The sequence below is a fragment of the Myotis nattereri genome (assembly GCF_964212035.1).
Source record: "Myotis nattereri genome assembly, chromosome: 18".
In the NCBI taxonomy this organism is placed as follows: Eukaryota; Metazoa; Chordata; class Mammalia; order Chiroptera; family Vespertilionidae; genus Myotis; species Myotis nattereri.
This window is the reverse complement of record NC_138093.1, coordinates 41,686,054-41,700,920: the sequence shown is the minus strand read 5'-3', so window position 1 is coordinate 41,700,920 and position 14,867 is coordinate 41,686,054.

Sequence of the window (14,867 nt, the reverse complement as noted above, 5' to 3'; positions counted from 1 at the left end):
CATGTGCCCTTGAGCAGAATCGAACCTGGGACCTTTTGGTCCACAGGCCGATGCTCTAACCCAAGGGTGGGCAAACTTTTTGACTCGAGGGCCACAATGGGTTCTTAAACTGTACTGGAGGGCCGGAACAAAAGCATGGATGTAGTATTTGTGTGAACTAATATAAATTCAAAGTAAACATCATTACATAAAAGGGTACAGTCATTTTTTTCAATAGTTTTATTCATTTCAAACGGGCCGGATCCAGCCCGCGAGCCGTAGTTTGCCCACGGCTGCTCTAACCACTGAACCAAACCAGCCAGGGCCAGTCACAGTGTGTTATGGACCTTACCCTCTTGACCTAGGGGACTGTGCTGATGGAGATGGAGGTGGGTGGGGTCTTGACGTGCATTCACTGTTAGTGAATGGAAATAAAACATAGATTTTCAGGCCTTGATCTTGCACCCTGAAGCCATGCGAACTCGTGCATTATTTCTAGTAATTTTTATGTGCTCCTTGGTATTTCCTTAGTGCTACGTCATGCTGTATGCAGACAGAGGTAGCTCTGTGTTGTCCTTTCCTACCTGGGTGGGTTTTATTTACTTATTTATCTGACAACTGCCCTGATTAGAACCTGTAACCCAGACAGTGCTGACTGGCAGCAAGGAGTGTGTGCCTCCCTGTCAGGGTCCTGTCCTCGGGAGAGTGGAGGTCAGTCTCTGACAGGTCAGCTTGATGCCAGCAGTTTCTATAGAATCTATAGAATATATAGTATAGATGCTCTTTATCTGGTTCAGGAAGTTCTCTTCTGCTACCAGTTTGCTGAGTGTTTTGTCTCAAATCATGAAAGGGTGTTGCATTTTGTCAAATGCTTTATTTCTGCACCTTTTGAAGTGATCATGTGGTTTAATTTTTGTATTCTATTGATATGGTATATTCATTGATTTTCAGATATTAAATTGACCTTATATTTATGGAATAAATACCGGTTGGTCATGGTATATAATCCTTTTTTAAATGAGTTGCTGGACTCAGTTTATTACTATATCATTGAAGATATTTTTATCTATGTTCATAAGAGATATTGATCTTTTGTTTTATCTTCTTGTGATGTTTTTGTTAGTTTTGGCATCAGGGTAATAATATTGACCACATAGAATGTTTTAGAAACTGTTATCTCCTCTTGCACATTTTTTGAAAAGTATGCAAAGAATTTGTACTAATTCTTCTTTAAATGTTTGTATAATTCACCAGTTAAGTCATCTGGCTCTGCAATTTTCTTCATGAGGATTTATATTTATATTTATATTTACATTTACATTTACATTTACATTTACATTTATATTTATATTTATATTTATATTTATTTATATTTATATATTTATATTTATATTTATTTATACTAGAGGCCCAGTGCATGGATTTGTACACTGGTGGGGTCCCTCGGCTAGGCCTGTGCCCTCTCACAGTCCAGGACCCCTCGGGGGTTGTCAGAGAGCTAGTTTTGGCCTGATCCCCACAGGCGAGGCTGAGGGACCCTACCAGTGCACAAATCCATGCACCAAGCCTCTAGTATGCATATAAGATCTTTGGTTAATCTCTTCCTGCCCTCCCCTCTTCCCTCTGAGATTCATCAGTCTGTCCCATGTTTCCGTGCCTGTGGTTTCCACTCCTGCATTGAGTGTCTGCCCCCCGGTGGTCAGTGTGTGCCATAGCTACTGGCCAGTCAGTGGGTCGCTTAGACTTTTATATATGTAGACTAGAGGCCCAGTGCACAAAAATTTGTGCACTCGGGGGGTGATAGGGGGCCCCTCAGCCCGTCCTGTGCCCTCTCAGTCTGGGACCCCTCGGGGGATGACCACCTGCTGGCTTAGGCCCGCTCCCCGGGGGATTGGGCCTAATATGGCAATCAGACATCCCTCTGGCAGCCCGGCAGCCCTCGGGGGATGTCCACTTGCCAGCGGGGAGCAGGCCTAAACTGCAGTCGGACATCCTTAGCGCTGCTGAGGAGGCAGGAGAGGCTCCCACCACCACCGCTGTACTGGCAGCCATCAGCCTGGCTTGTGGCTGAGCAGAGCTCCTCCCATGTGAGAGCGCCCTGACCACCAGAGGGCAGCTTCTGCATTGAGCGTCTGCCCCCTGGTGGTCAGTGTGTGTCATAGTGACCAGTCATTCCCAGTCCTTCTGCTGTTAGGGTCAGTTTCCACATTACCCATTTACTATATAGGATAGAGGCCTGGTGCATGGGTAGGGGCCAGCTGGTTTGCCCTGAAGGGTGTCCCGGATCAGGGTGGGGGTCCTGCTTGGGTGCCTGGCCAGCCTGGATAATGGGATGATGGCTGTTTGCAGCTGGTCACACCCCCTTCAGGTTGGGGGTCCTGCTTGGGTGCCTGGCCAGCCTGGATGAGGGGATGATGGCTGTTTGCAGCTGGTCACACCCCCTTCAGGGTGGGGGTCCCCACTGGGGTGCCTGGCCAGCCTGGATGATGGGATGATGGCTGTTTGCAGCTGGTCACACCCCCTTCAGGGTGGGGATCCCCACTGGGGTGCCTGGCCAGTCTGGGTGAGGGACTGAGGGCTGTTTTCAGGCTGGTGGGCGACTGAAGCTCCCAGCCTCTCCTTTTTTCTTTTTTTGTTTTTATTCTGGGATTAATTTACCTTGTATAGCTGTCACTGGAGCTGAGAGCAGGCTCCAGCTCTGAGGCCATTGCTGGCTGAAAGCAGGTTTCTGGGGTTTGTTTAGGTTCTATAATTTAAACTCTGTTGCCATCACTGGCCGCTCTAAGCTCTGAGGCCCCGCTGGCTGAAAGCAGGTTTCTGGGGTTTGTTTAGGTTCTATAATTGCAACATTGTTTCATCCGGAGCTCAGAGCTGAGCTGTGGCAGGCGGGGAATGTTGACTTCCTCCATCACTGGAGTAAGCAAGCCTCATGTTCATGTTCGCTTCAGCTGCCTGGCTGCCAGCCGCCATCTTGGCTGGCAGTTAATTTGCATATCTCGCTGATTAGCCAATGGGAAGGGTAGCGAAGTTATGGTTAATTGCCATGTTTCTCTATTATTAGATAGGATTATATTTATATTTATATTTATATTTATATTTGTATTTATATTTAGCGGTATAATCACCTGAGGATATTTTTCCACTAATTTTTTTAGAGAGAGTGGGAGAGGAAAGACAAAGAGAAATATTGATTTATGAGAAACAAATTGATTGGTTGCCTCTTGCACGCATCCCGACCAGGGCCCGGGCTGGGGAGGAGCCTAAAACCGAGGTACATGCCCTTGACTGGAGTGGAACCTGGGACCCTTCTGACAGCAGGCTGATGCTCTATCCACTGAGCCAACCAGCTAGGGCTTCATGAGGATTTTTAAAAATTATGAATTTAACCTTTTTATCTGTTATACCTATATTCAGACTTCCTATTTTTTCTTGACTCAGTTTTGGTAGTTTGTGTCTTTCTAAGAATTGGTCCATTTATGTAAAGTTAACTAATTCTTGTTATACTATTGATTGTGGTAGCAATGTCTTTTATTTCATTGCTGATTTATTGGTTTGAATGTTTTCTTTGGGGATGGTCAGTAACTAAAGGTTTATCAATTTTTTGATCTTTTCAAAGACCCACTATTATTTTTTGTTGATTTTAGCTGTTGTATTTATCTTCTCTACTTCACTTATTTCCACTCTGTTCTTTATTATTTCCTTCCTTCTGGAAACATTGGGTTTAGTTGGTTTTATTTTTTCTGATTTCTTAAGGTAGGAAGCTAGGTTATTAATTAGAGAGATTTCTTATTATTTAATTAGACATTATGGCTACAAATTTCCCTCTAAGCACTGCTTTAGTTGCATCTTATACATTTCAGTAAGTTTTGTTTTCATTTGTCTCCAGGTATTTTCTAATTTCCTTTGTGATTTCTTTTATGATCCTTTAGTGATTTAGGACTATGCTGTTCAATTTCCATGTGTTTGAATTTCCAAAATTTCCATATGCCATTGTTTTCAAATATTTTCTGTTTTAATCCGTGAATATACTTTGTATGATTTTAATACTTTTAAGTTTATTGAGGTTGTTTAATGGCCTGATGGTATGAAGAACACTCAAAGGGATTTTAGATGAGCGTGCACTCTGCTGCTGTTGGCTGGAGTGTTCTTCTGATGTCCACTAGGTCCAGTTGATTTGTAATATTAAGTCTTCTATTTCTTTGTTTAGCTTCTGCCTATCATTCTTTCCACTACTGAAAGTGAGTTCCTGACGTCTCCAACTACTATTGTTGAATTTACTTTTCTTTATCTTCATGTAGATTTACTTTGTCTGGAATAAATATATATTGAGAATCAGTAGGTTGCATGAAGCTTTAAAATAAGAATGAGTAGAGAGATGGGAGGCTCCTAAGTTAAGGGAAATTAGGAAATTTCTGGGCATTTTGTTCTTGTGCATGTAATTTTCAATGTTAGTGTTACAAACATGTAGTTTTTCTCCATGTGCTCTCTGGCCCCTGATCTTCATAATAACCCAGATTGTAAAAATATAACGCTCCATTACAGACATGGAGGCTCCGGCTACCTTCAAGGACTCTTCCAAGATCTATTATAAAACAATGAAAAGGTCTAGTCTGGTGCCTGACACGTCCCAGATGTTAAGTCATAAATAACAGAAAAGATGAACGAATGACAGGCTTAAGTGAAAACTCACTCCTTTTGCCTCACAATCTGAAGGAAGTTTTTCCCTAGTAACTCTCACACATCTATAAGACTTTTAATAGAAAATCAGTACCATATGGCCCCTAGTTTCTGTGAAGTGTCTTTTTAATCAGGTGAAAAAATATTACTTATATTAAAAGGTATTCACACTTATACTTTTTAAAATTAGATTTTTTTTTTCTTCTAACTGGCACCCAATTTGCCACAATTTTCAGTGGCAATGTGTGTGACTGTCCGTTACAGGGAATGCCTATGTACCGGGCCAGCTCGCCAAATGGATTCTGCCGGAGGAGAGAAGCCTGTTTAATTTGTCTTTGTAGCACCAGCTTCTCGATGTGCGTGATGCAGAGTAGATGCTCAGTGAGTGTGGCTGGCATAAGCTACTATCCATGCCCTGACCGACATGTGCTTCCTGCCCCGGGGGCTCCTCCCTGGGCTGCAGGGAGGTGCACACTGACGGCAGCTTCCTGCTGGAGGGAGACCCGAGCTGGCCAGAGGAGGCACCGAGGAGGGACGTCTTGGGCGGTATTGGCTTCCTAGAACCTTCCTCAGACCCCCTTTATTTTTAAAATATGAAATAATGGTATTTTCTCCGTCTCAGATAACATGCTCCTTTACACCTCCTGTCAGCAAGTTCCTCTCCTTCCCTCTCCACCTTTAAGAGTGTCCTATAGGATAACCCACCGGCTGGAGCAGAATCCATTTCTCCACTGAACAAATTACTCCGATGCCTGCTGGGCTGCGGGGGGAACGGGGAGTGACCCTATCGTATTCCTCGGTCTTTGCTTCTTGATTCACGCGGAGGGGCGTTGGTCCCTTCCTGTCTCATTAAGGTGTCTGACCTCCAACATCTGGCTGAATGGTGATCTTTTCAAATGCAGTTAATGATTGGAGCACGGTTTCCCTTGTATTTCAGCAGGATCCTGGGTCTCCCCTGCACTGCCACCTCATCCTGTTTGGGCATTTGCAGTCACTGAACAGTGGCCTGGAGCTTCCATTTTCACTGTGGGGCTCAGCAGTGGCATCTGTGCTACAGTGTTAGGTTCAGCTGGCAGGTGAGGGGACCGGATCACTGGAACACTCAGTGACATCAAACTTCAGCGCTATCTCTCCACGCAGCGTGGGGGGCAGAGGGCCCCGGAGAACGTGCGGAGCAGAGCGCTTTGCTAGTGACTAGAGACGCTGTCCGAGTGAGCGTTCTGTCCATGACCCAGGAGAGCCCCAGACCCGACGTAGATTCCCAAGGCGTCCTAGCTCAAGCTGGAGCTCGGGGCTTGGTGGGCACCAGGGCACTGATACTGGGGTCTCTCTACTCATGACTTCCCGGGTGCCGCCCCATTCCCCCCAGAGTGTGTGTGCTGGGGGACGGGAACCAGAGATCCGAGCTGTCACCACGGTGTGGAACCCTCAGCCTCAGCGGCAGGACTGTGGGTAGCCTGCTTACTGAGTGCACAGGGGAAGGGAATCTTTCTGATCTCATTTCCTTAGACCCAGGAGCCCGAGTGCTTTGCCAACTTTCCGCAAAGAATCCCACTCTGTTACGAGCCCAGCTGCATGGACTTGGTGCCCTATAATCACATCTTCGCAGGCGGCCCCTGAGCCATGATTAGCCTGCAGGGATTATTGGTGGCTCTGTCAGTCATGTCCTAACACGCGGTCTTCCTGGCCCTGCCCCGCCCGCCCGGCTGCTCTGTGAGTTGCAGCTGAGAGAAGAGCTTCTCTCGCCTCCAACAGCTACTGTGCTTAGATGAGGGCAGCGCTGACTTCCATTCTTTGCTCAGAGGACAGTTACAATACTGGGCTACAATCGGATGCAATGTGAAGGAGCTAAACGCCTACGGGAAAAGGTTAAACATAAATGCAAACTCTGATGAAGGTCCCATCACCCTGGCTGCCTGCAAGTCCTGCTTTTGCTTGTTGTGCTTTTTAAAAGTTGTCCCGGGGAGACTGACGATGAGGCCTGAGACAGGTCAGCACAGCCAGGGAGAAAGGCCGGAACCAGAGAGCTGGCTACACGGCGCCGCTGACAGTTACCTTCTATTTATCGAGCAACAGTTGGGATGAGGCAGGACTGACTGGATGGGACAGGAAACACAGATCTGTGGTCCAGAGGGAGCGTTCTGGTGAGCAGGCTAAGGCAGGGAGTGTACACCAGGCACTGACTAGGAGAGGTCGATGCAGGGTGTCAGAGAAGGGCAAGAACCACAGCAGCAGACAAAGCCACACAGTTGAATTCTGATGCAAAGGTAATGTTGACCTTCGCCCTTCCTTCCTCCCTCCCTCCCTCCCTCCCTCCCTCCCTCCCTCCCTTCCTTCCTTCCCTCCTTCCTTCCTTCTTCCCTTCCTTCCTTCCTTTCTTCCTTCATACTCTCAGTGAGTCATTTTATAAATATTGAGTGGCACCCATTATTTGTTGAGTCTCGTGAGAAGCACTGTGTATACAGGGTGGGCAAGACAGACAACGTTCCCTTCATGGACTCCACAGGGAGGCCTGGAGGAGGGAGAATTAGAAAGGCTACTTGGAATAAAGTGTGAGAATAAGGAAACCAGTACCTCATTTATCCATTTAATAAATATAAAATTCACAACATGGAGCCCTAATTTAATTCAGGGTTTTGGGAACGTGCACTCAAAAGTAAAGTTAATAAGCAGAGGGATACATAGGAGTTTCTGAATTGCAAGGCTCAGATGGAGGAGACAAAGGCAGGACTGGGAAAGGAAAGGGAGGGAGGCGACTGGGCTCCGGGCTCAGGGAACAGCCCGCCCAGCGAGAGAGCTGGGCGAGCTGGGCGATCAGCATGCTTGAGACGCAGAGTGTATCTAAGACGGGTGGGAAGGATGAGATCAGAGAGTCAAAATCCAACTCATAGACTTAATTCCAATCCATTCAACGAAACTCTTTTCACTCATAAATACCTCGTGTAAAAAAAAGCTATCAGACATAATAGGATGACACATTTTATTTAAATACCGCTTTGAGGTAAGGTGGATGTTATCGCGCTCTCTTTTCCCAAACATACGAAAGAAAGGAAAAGCACAGCGAGCGCCGCTGTGGCAGGCAGAACAATGGCCGGCGGAGGTGCCCGTGCTCACCTCGGACCCACAACAGAGCGACCCTCCTTTGGAACAGGGCCATCGCAGATGCAGTGGCTCAAGGTGAGGTCACACCGGTGTCATGACGAAGGCCGCGTGAGGGACAGACATGCGCACAGGAGGAATGCTGCATGGAGATTAGAGTTGTCCAGGAAGCCAAGAAACTTCCAGAAGCCAAGAAACAGGTCAAAAAACGTCTGGAAGATGGGAGAGAGGCCCAGAACAGACCCTTCTCTCTCCCTGCAGAGGGCGCATGGCCCGCCAACACCTGACTTTCGACTTCTGATCTCCAGAACAGCAAGACGGTACATTTCTGTTGTTCTAATCCAGTGATGGCAACCCTATGACACACGTGTCAGAGGTGACATGCAAACTCATTTTTTTGGTTGATTTTTCTTTGTTAAATGGCATTTAAATATATAAAATAAATCTCAAAAATATAAGTCTTTGTTTTACTATGGTTGCAAATATCAAAAAATTTCTATATGTGACACGGCACCAAAGTTAGAATTTTTCAAAATGCTGACACGCCAAGCTCAAAAGGTTCGCCACTGGTTTGTGTTTTTGTTTGTTTGGTTTTAAGCAGCCCTAGAAAACTAATACAGGGGCCATGAGCCACGCCATGTGGTTGGTCCCTAGAAGCTGTTGATGGTCCTCGGTGGACGGCCAGCATAGCCGCTGGGACCACAGTCCTACAACCTCAAGGAACTGACTTCTGCCAACAAACCAGGTGACTGGACTCTTCCACAGCCTCCAGAAGGGATGCAGTGCTGCTGACTAGATTGCAGTTTATTCACCTAAATCACTGTCTGATAATAACAAATTTGTATTGTCTTTTTTGAAATATATTTTTATTGATTTCAGAGAGGGTAGGAGTGGAAGACAGAGAGATAGAAACATCAATGATGAGAGAGAATCATCAATTGGCTGCCTCCTGCATGCCCCTGACTGGGGGTGGAGCCCACAACCCGGGATGTGCCCTGACTGGGAATTGAACCATGACCTCCTGGTTCATAGGTCAACGCCCAACCACTAAGCTATGCTGGCTGGGATAAATTTGAATTGTTTGAAGCTGTCAAATTCATGTCAATTTTTATGGTACCCAGAGGAAACTAACTATGATTGTATCAGAATTTCTTTTTTTTTTTGTATTGCTGACTAGTATTCGATTGTATTCCTATTTCAGTTAATTGGTCAGCTCCCCTGGTTTTGAGCAGTGAGTGTCAGGTTAGCTCTTATTCATTAAGGTGTGATTAACATTCATCTATAAGGTCTTTGTCACCGTATGATTTCATTTTTATTGTGAAATATCTAGGAGTAGATTACTGGTCATAATGTAGGACACATCTAATCAGTTTTATAAGCAATTGTCAGGAATATTTTCAAAGTATTGGAAGCCTTCTCACCTCACCAACAACCTGTGATGTCCCAGGGGCTCCACATCTTCGCCAACATTCGTTTTTTTCCTTTGTTTTGATTCTTGACATTCAAGTGAGAATGAGATTTTATATATTCTGGATACAATACTTTGTCAGGTGTATGTATTATGAATATTTGCCCCAGTCTGTTGTTGCCTGTTCTTTTTTCCTTGATGGTATTTTTTAGATGTCAGAAAATTTTAGCTTTTAAGTCTAATTATCCATTAGGTTTCTGTGGCCTGGCTAACAAACCTTAAATTTGTTAATGAATAATTGAGAGAAGCTTAAAATTTTTTTTTTTAAGTTTTAAGCTTAACTCTTGGGCTTTAGCAAAATGAGGCTCTATAACTTATCCTAAATAAATCTGTGGAATTATAAATACACTTGTCTTTATAGTAGTTCCCATCATGGCCTTTTTAGTATTTCATATTCTCTAATATTTAATAGAGACTTAGTTCATTAAGTTCTGGTGCAAAACACCAAATAGCCAAGCAAAGTGATGCTACAGGAGAACATTTATCAACTTGGAAAGTTTCTTCATCAAAACGAAGTTACAATCGTTATGAATAGTGTGCCTAGTGCTTTTAACTACAATTACAGACATGAGTGGGAGGAGGCCCTAGTGCAGGGGTGGGCAAACTTTTTGACTCGAGGGCCACAATGGGTTCTTAAACTGGACCGGAGGGCCGGAACAAAAGCATGGATGGAGTGTTTGTGTGAACTAATATAAATTCAAAGTAAACATCATTACATAAAAGGGTACGGTCTTTTTTTTTTTTAGTTTTATTCATTTCAAATGGGCCGCATCCGGCCCGCGGGCCGTAGTTTGCCCACAGCTGCCCTAGTGTCTCTCAGAGCATGCCCAGTGGCGAGCTGGTGAGCATGCTTTGCTTGTGTCTTCTAAGATCTCTATATTAAGCTGCAATTGGCTAAATTAAAATCTTTAAAATCCATGGGCGTCTCTGGCACAGACGGGGTCCACGTTGCTAGCGAGACTTCTGCCTGGTGCCCACTCGTGTGCTCTCTGGCATCAGTAGGTTCTGACTGATAACAAGTCGCTACCTGGTTTTAAGTGTTTAAAACCAGATTTCTGCAGGAAAAACAAATCTAATTTGCAGTGCTGGATGGTTTCAATGGCGAAAATACTCTGGCCACGGCTCATTCCCAGCTGCCGGCAAGACGTTCCTGGACACACAGGTGGGAGGCGAAGGGCCGGCTCTCAGGATGAGCGGTTAGGGCGAGCCACGGCTCCCTCCAGAGCCAGCCAGAGCCAGCCAGAGCGCTGCCTCCGCAGGCATGGGACCAGCGCGGGGCACCTCTGCAGAGGAGGCCCAGTGGTCGTGTGGGGGCTCTGCCGGGCATGTGGCCTGACGACATGAACGTGTACAGATGCGCTTCGGTAAGACGTTGTTCAACAGACAGATGGCGGGCGGGTTCGGCCACCGAGCCACAGTTGGCTCAGCCGGCGTGGAGGTGAAACTCATGTCAAGCCAGGAGTGAACTGAGCACAAGCTGGCCTGCCCTGAGCGTCCGGAGGCCCTCTGAGACATGCTGGGCCTCGGGGGCGGGCTATGAGCAGTGCTGTCACTGTGTGGGAGCTGGAAGTGTGGGGTGGGGGCGCCACGCCAGGAAAATGCAGCTAATAGAGCGTTTATGGGTCATACTGTTTCAGGAACTTAAGGGTGTTTTCGTCAGATATATCGATTCTCTCAGACCTCAGATGTGAGAAGATCGGGTTCATGAGAAAGGCCGGGCAGTCTCCCCAGGCCTGGCTCACGTCACACCTTGGGCAAGCTCACTCACAGGACGCGCCCGGGAAAAACAAAGTGATTCCTAGAAGTGGGGGCCTGGCCCTGTGGAAGCCGACCTCAGCTGGTGACCGGGCACGCACAGGGCCACTGCACGGTCCGCGGGCACAGGCCGCACTGAGCCCAGGAGCCGGGTTCCAGCAAAGCAAGCGGCTCTGAAGAGCAGGGCACACGGGCGCTGAACGCCACTCACCTTCCTCCCCGAAGCATCAGTCTCGTGGTTCGGCCTGGAACTCCTGGGTGGAGAGAAGTTTGAGTCAATAGCTCCCCACGAACTCCAGGCCGTACTCTCACCAGGGACTTGGTCACAGACCAAAGGACCATGACATCAACGCTCTTGTGTGCTGAGCAACTGTTAACAAGCACTTAGCATTCCACTGTCACGGCTAAGCAGCGGACACACAATGCGGTCACCCATCTGGGGGGGCCCCGCCCCCCTTCTGCCCGATGTTGCCCTGGTAACAGTGAAACCCTGCCTCACAACGACAGGGCTGGGCCCTGGCCTCCCAGGTCACAGCTGAGCCTCCCCCAACCCCCCAAACCTCTGTCTGCAGCAAACTCCTCTGGGAATCATGAGAGGGCCCGCTGCTCCTGCACACCCCTCTATAGGGAACTTGCACCACGTCTAGCCCGTAATCTCTGGGGCGCCCAGTGCAGTCTGTAGGGGATTCGCTGACCTCCCTCAACTGTGGGAGCCTGCTCTGTGCGTTAGTAGGAGAGTGAGGCTGCTGAGGGGCATGCCACAGCACAGCGGGCACGCTTATCCTGAAAAACACCTGGCATCAAAGGCATCTAACCGCATCCCACTGTGCCACTAAATTGTTAGCAAGTCGCCCAGGGGACCCTCTTTCCCATTGTGCAGGCCTGAGGGGTGGAGACTGGACCTGAGGCCTGAGGGGTGGTCCCAATTGGGAGGAAAAGTTTACCCAGCGGAGGGGAGCCTTCTTCTTGGAGACAGGAGAGTGGTGGGGTCCCGTGCTGCAGGCAGAGCATGAGCACGCCCTGGGGCCAGCGTGTGGCTTTTGGAAATCTCGCAGAGCTGGCGTTGGAATGGGCACCACGTTTTGACTTGTGGGAAAACAATCAGGAGCCGGAGCTGAATTCGGGCGCGTCTTGTTTTACACACCACAACTATGGCGTCCCAAGCTGTCTCCGCGCTGCTGCCATGGGAACCAGCCATGCTGCTGCCTAAGGAACACAGGGCGGTGGCCCTGGCTTTCCTGGCTTTGCCGCTCATGGACTGTCAGCAGAGGCGTCACTTCCCCCCCGACACTCTGAGTTCTCCTCTAGAAAGCTGGGGAGGGGAGGTCTGGGCAGGGTCATCCTTAAGTGTCTCCAGATCTAAAGTTCCAGCGCCACAGGGGCAATGCCCCCACCTGGGTCCTTGGACCTGCCAGGAGGGTGCTGGGAGACCGCACAGGTGGGGCCACAGTGTCATGGGGGCTCGTGGGCAAGTCCACTGCCCAGCGAGCATCCCTCGTGAAGCCAGAATGACACTCTGAAGTCCAGCTCCTCTCCCTGGAAGGCAGTCCCTTCCGCCTGGACAACCAGGAGGACAGCTGGGAAGGCCCAGCCAGCGGCAGGCGCGCAGTGATTGCAGTGGTGAGAGCACCTTCTCAAACACAGGTGGGCCCCGAGGTAAGGGCACTGCCACCTCCTGGGTTGGTTGTAGGGTTGGGAGAGCACCCTCAGCCCTCGTGGAGCAGCCCTCCCCGTCGCCGCTCTCCTGATGAAGTGGTCTGACCCTCTGACAAGGGTCCCCTCAGCCATCTCTCTTCACGCCTTGTTGGCTTCGTCTCGCGTGATGGATGACACGACACGCTGGCGGCTGCTGGGCCCCGCTCCGTAAACGGCTCTGCATCGTGCCGCCGAAGGAGGGGGCATCTCTCAATCCCGGCTGAGCATTCTGGCTTCGGGTCTCAAGTATGGAAGCGAGTGATTTATGAGATACGCAAAAGCACAAATGGCCTTCCAGTCTTTCTGACAAGGATAGACTCCTGCCCGACCGCCACTTCCTCTGCGCTGCCCTGGAAGGAAGGGCGGCCACCCTCCCCACCACGAAGCCACATCAGGCGTGTGTGCTTTAGGCGTGGCCAGCAGGTCAGGGCCACCGGAGGGCTGGTGCGCCACATGCTGACCCGAGCTCATTGATCTCAGCTTCCCCGAGGGGCTGCAGGTCACACTCATCTCCCCGAGAACAGGTTTTGAGGCAGAGAGGGCCTGTGCCGCAGCTTAGGTAAGACAGAGCTACGATCCTGTGTCCAGGGGCGGGGTGTGACACGCAGCCCATTGGTGGCCTGGGACGTGAGTACCTGAGCCCCACATTCCCTTGCTTGGGCCCCCAAACGAGGTGCTGCTCAGAGATGAGACGAGACCAGGGAGGTGCTGGGCTGCGATGACAAGCCGTTCTGCTTTGTCCAGGACGGAGGGCATCAGGGATGTAACCCTTTTAACAATACAGCACGAGTCACCCAGGGTGACAAGTCCTTCTCACACGGGAAGCTGGGTAGTCCGACACCAGCGGACCAGCTCTTCAGATGGAGGAGTGAAGGGAGGCTCGATGGAGCGGAGAGTCCACTCCATGTTTCTTAATTGAACTGAGTTAGCAAGCGGCACGCTGACCACAGGGACACTGCCCGCTGGTCCAGGAGGCTTTGCGGGAACCTGCCTGGGATGGACTCCCTGCCGAGAGGACCGTGAGGGACCCGGCAGGTCACAGCCCCAGGAACTGTGTCCTGTGGGTGACGCCTGGGGCTGGGCAGGGGCTCGCTGAGCCTGGGTCACCCTCGGCCATGGAAGGCGCGGCCCCGGACAAGCCGTTCCTCCCTGCAATGCTCACGCTCAGGGACGACGGTTCGTCTTTCCTCGAGTGACATTGTCTTGTGGGACGGGAGCGGGGAGGGGGGGGAGAAGTGACAACATTTTTTACAGCCACTCATTGTTGTTCTAGTGAATGAGGAGCAGAAAACCACTTAGGGCTGGAAAACGATTTCAGACACGGTTTCGGACAGTCAAGCTTGCAAAGCGGGCCCCTCCTGGGGACAGCCCGGTCCCCCTTGCGGGCAGACACTCCTCTGAAGGTCACAGGTTGGTGCTGTTCTGATCGATTTGGCCTGGACTCACCTCAGTGGGACTGTAGGACACGCTGACTGCGTGAGAAGCAGCCTGAGACGGAAGTCAGCGCGTGAAAGTTCTGGCCGTAAGAGCAGGGAGTGACACATCACCGAAACCATCTGATTTGATCCACAAGTTTGCTTTTTGTTGAAAGAAAGAAAGAAAGAAAGAAAGAAAGAAAGAAAGAAAGAAAGAAAGAAAGAGGTTCAGGCTGCATACTCCTATGTAGGTTCTGGAGATTCTAGTCCCTAAAGTCCCTTCTCTGAGCCGAGACTGACAGGCAGGGGCTATGGGTCAGTTCTAACCATTTCCCCTGATCTGTTTTGTACTCAAATCACCAGAAATGGCCCCTGGGCGGAAACATAGAGACTCAAGGAGCAGGTGTCTCAAGCTCAGAGAGGCTCTGAGATTGGATTTGCACGGGGCCTGGCCTCACGGAGGCACCACGGGTGCGACTTAGAGCAAGTCTGGCCCCTGCGTCTGCGTCCGGGTGGGGACACTGACCAGTGTCTGTGTCCCTGTCTGTAAAGCGGGGACAATGGAAACACCATCTCGCAGGGTCGGAGTGAGGAGCCACGGAGTCCACGCCTGCAAAGCGCCGCGGGCAGCGCCTGGCGGGCACGGCCAGAGGGTCAGCATCACCTCGAAGGGGCCTGAGCGCGTTGTTCCCAGCGCCGGGTGCGCGTGCACATCAGCAGGCACACCTCTCCCATCTGCTGCCCGACGGCACCCGGCAAAACGAATGACGCCTCAGGCC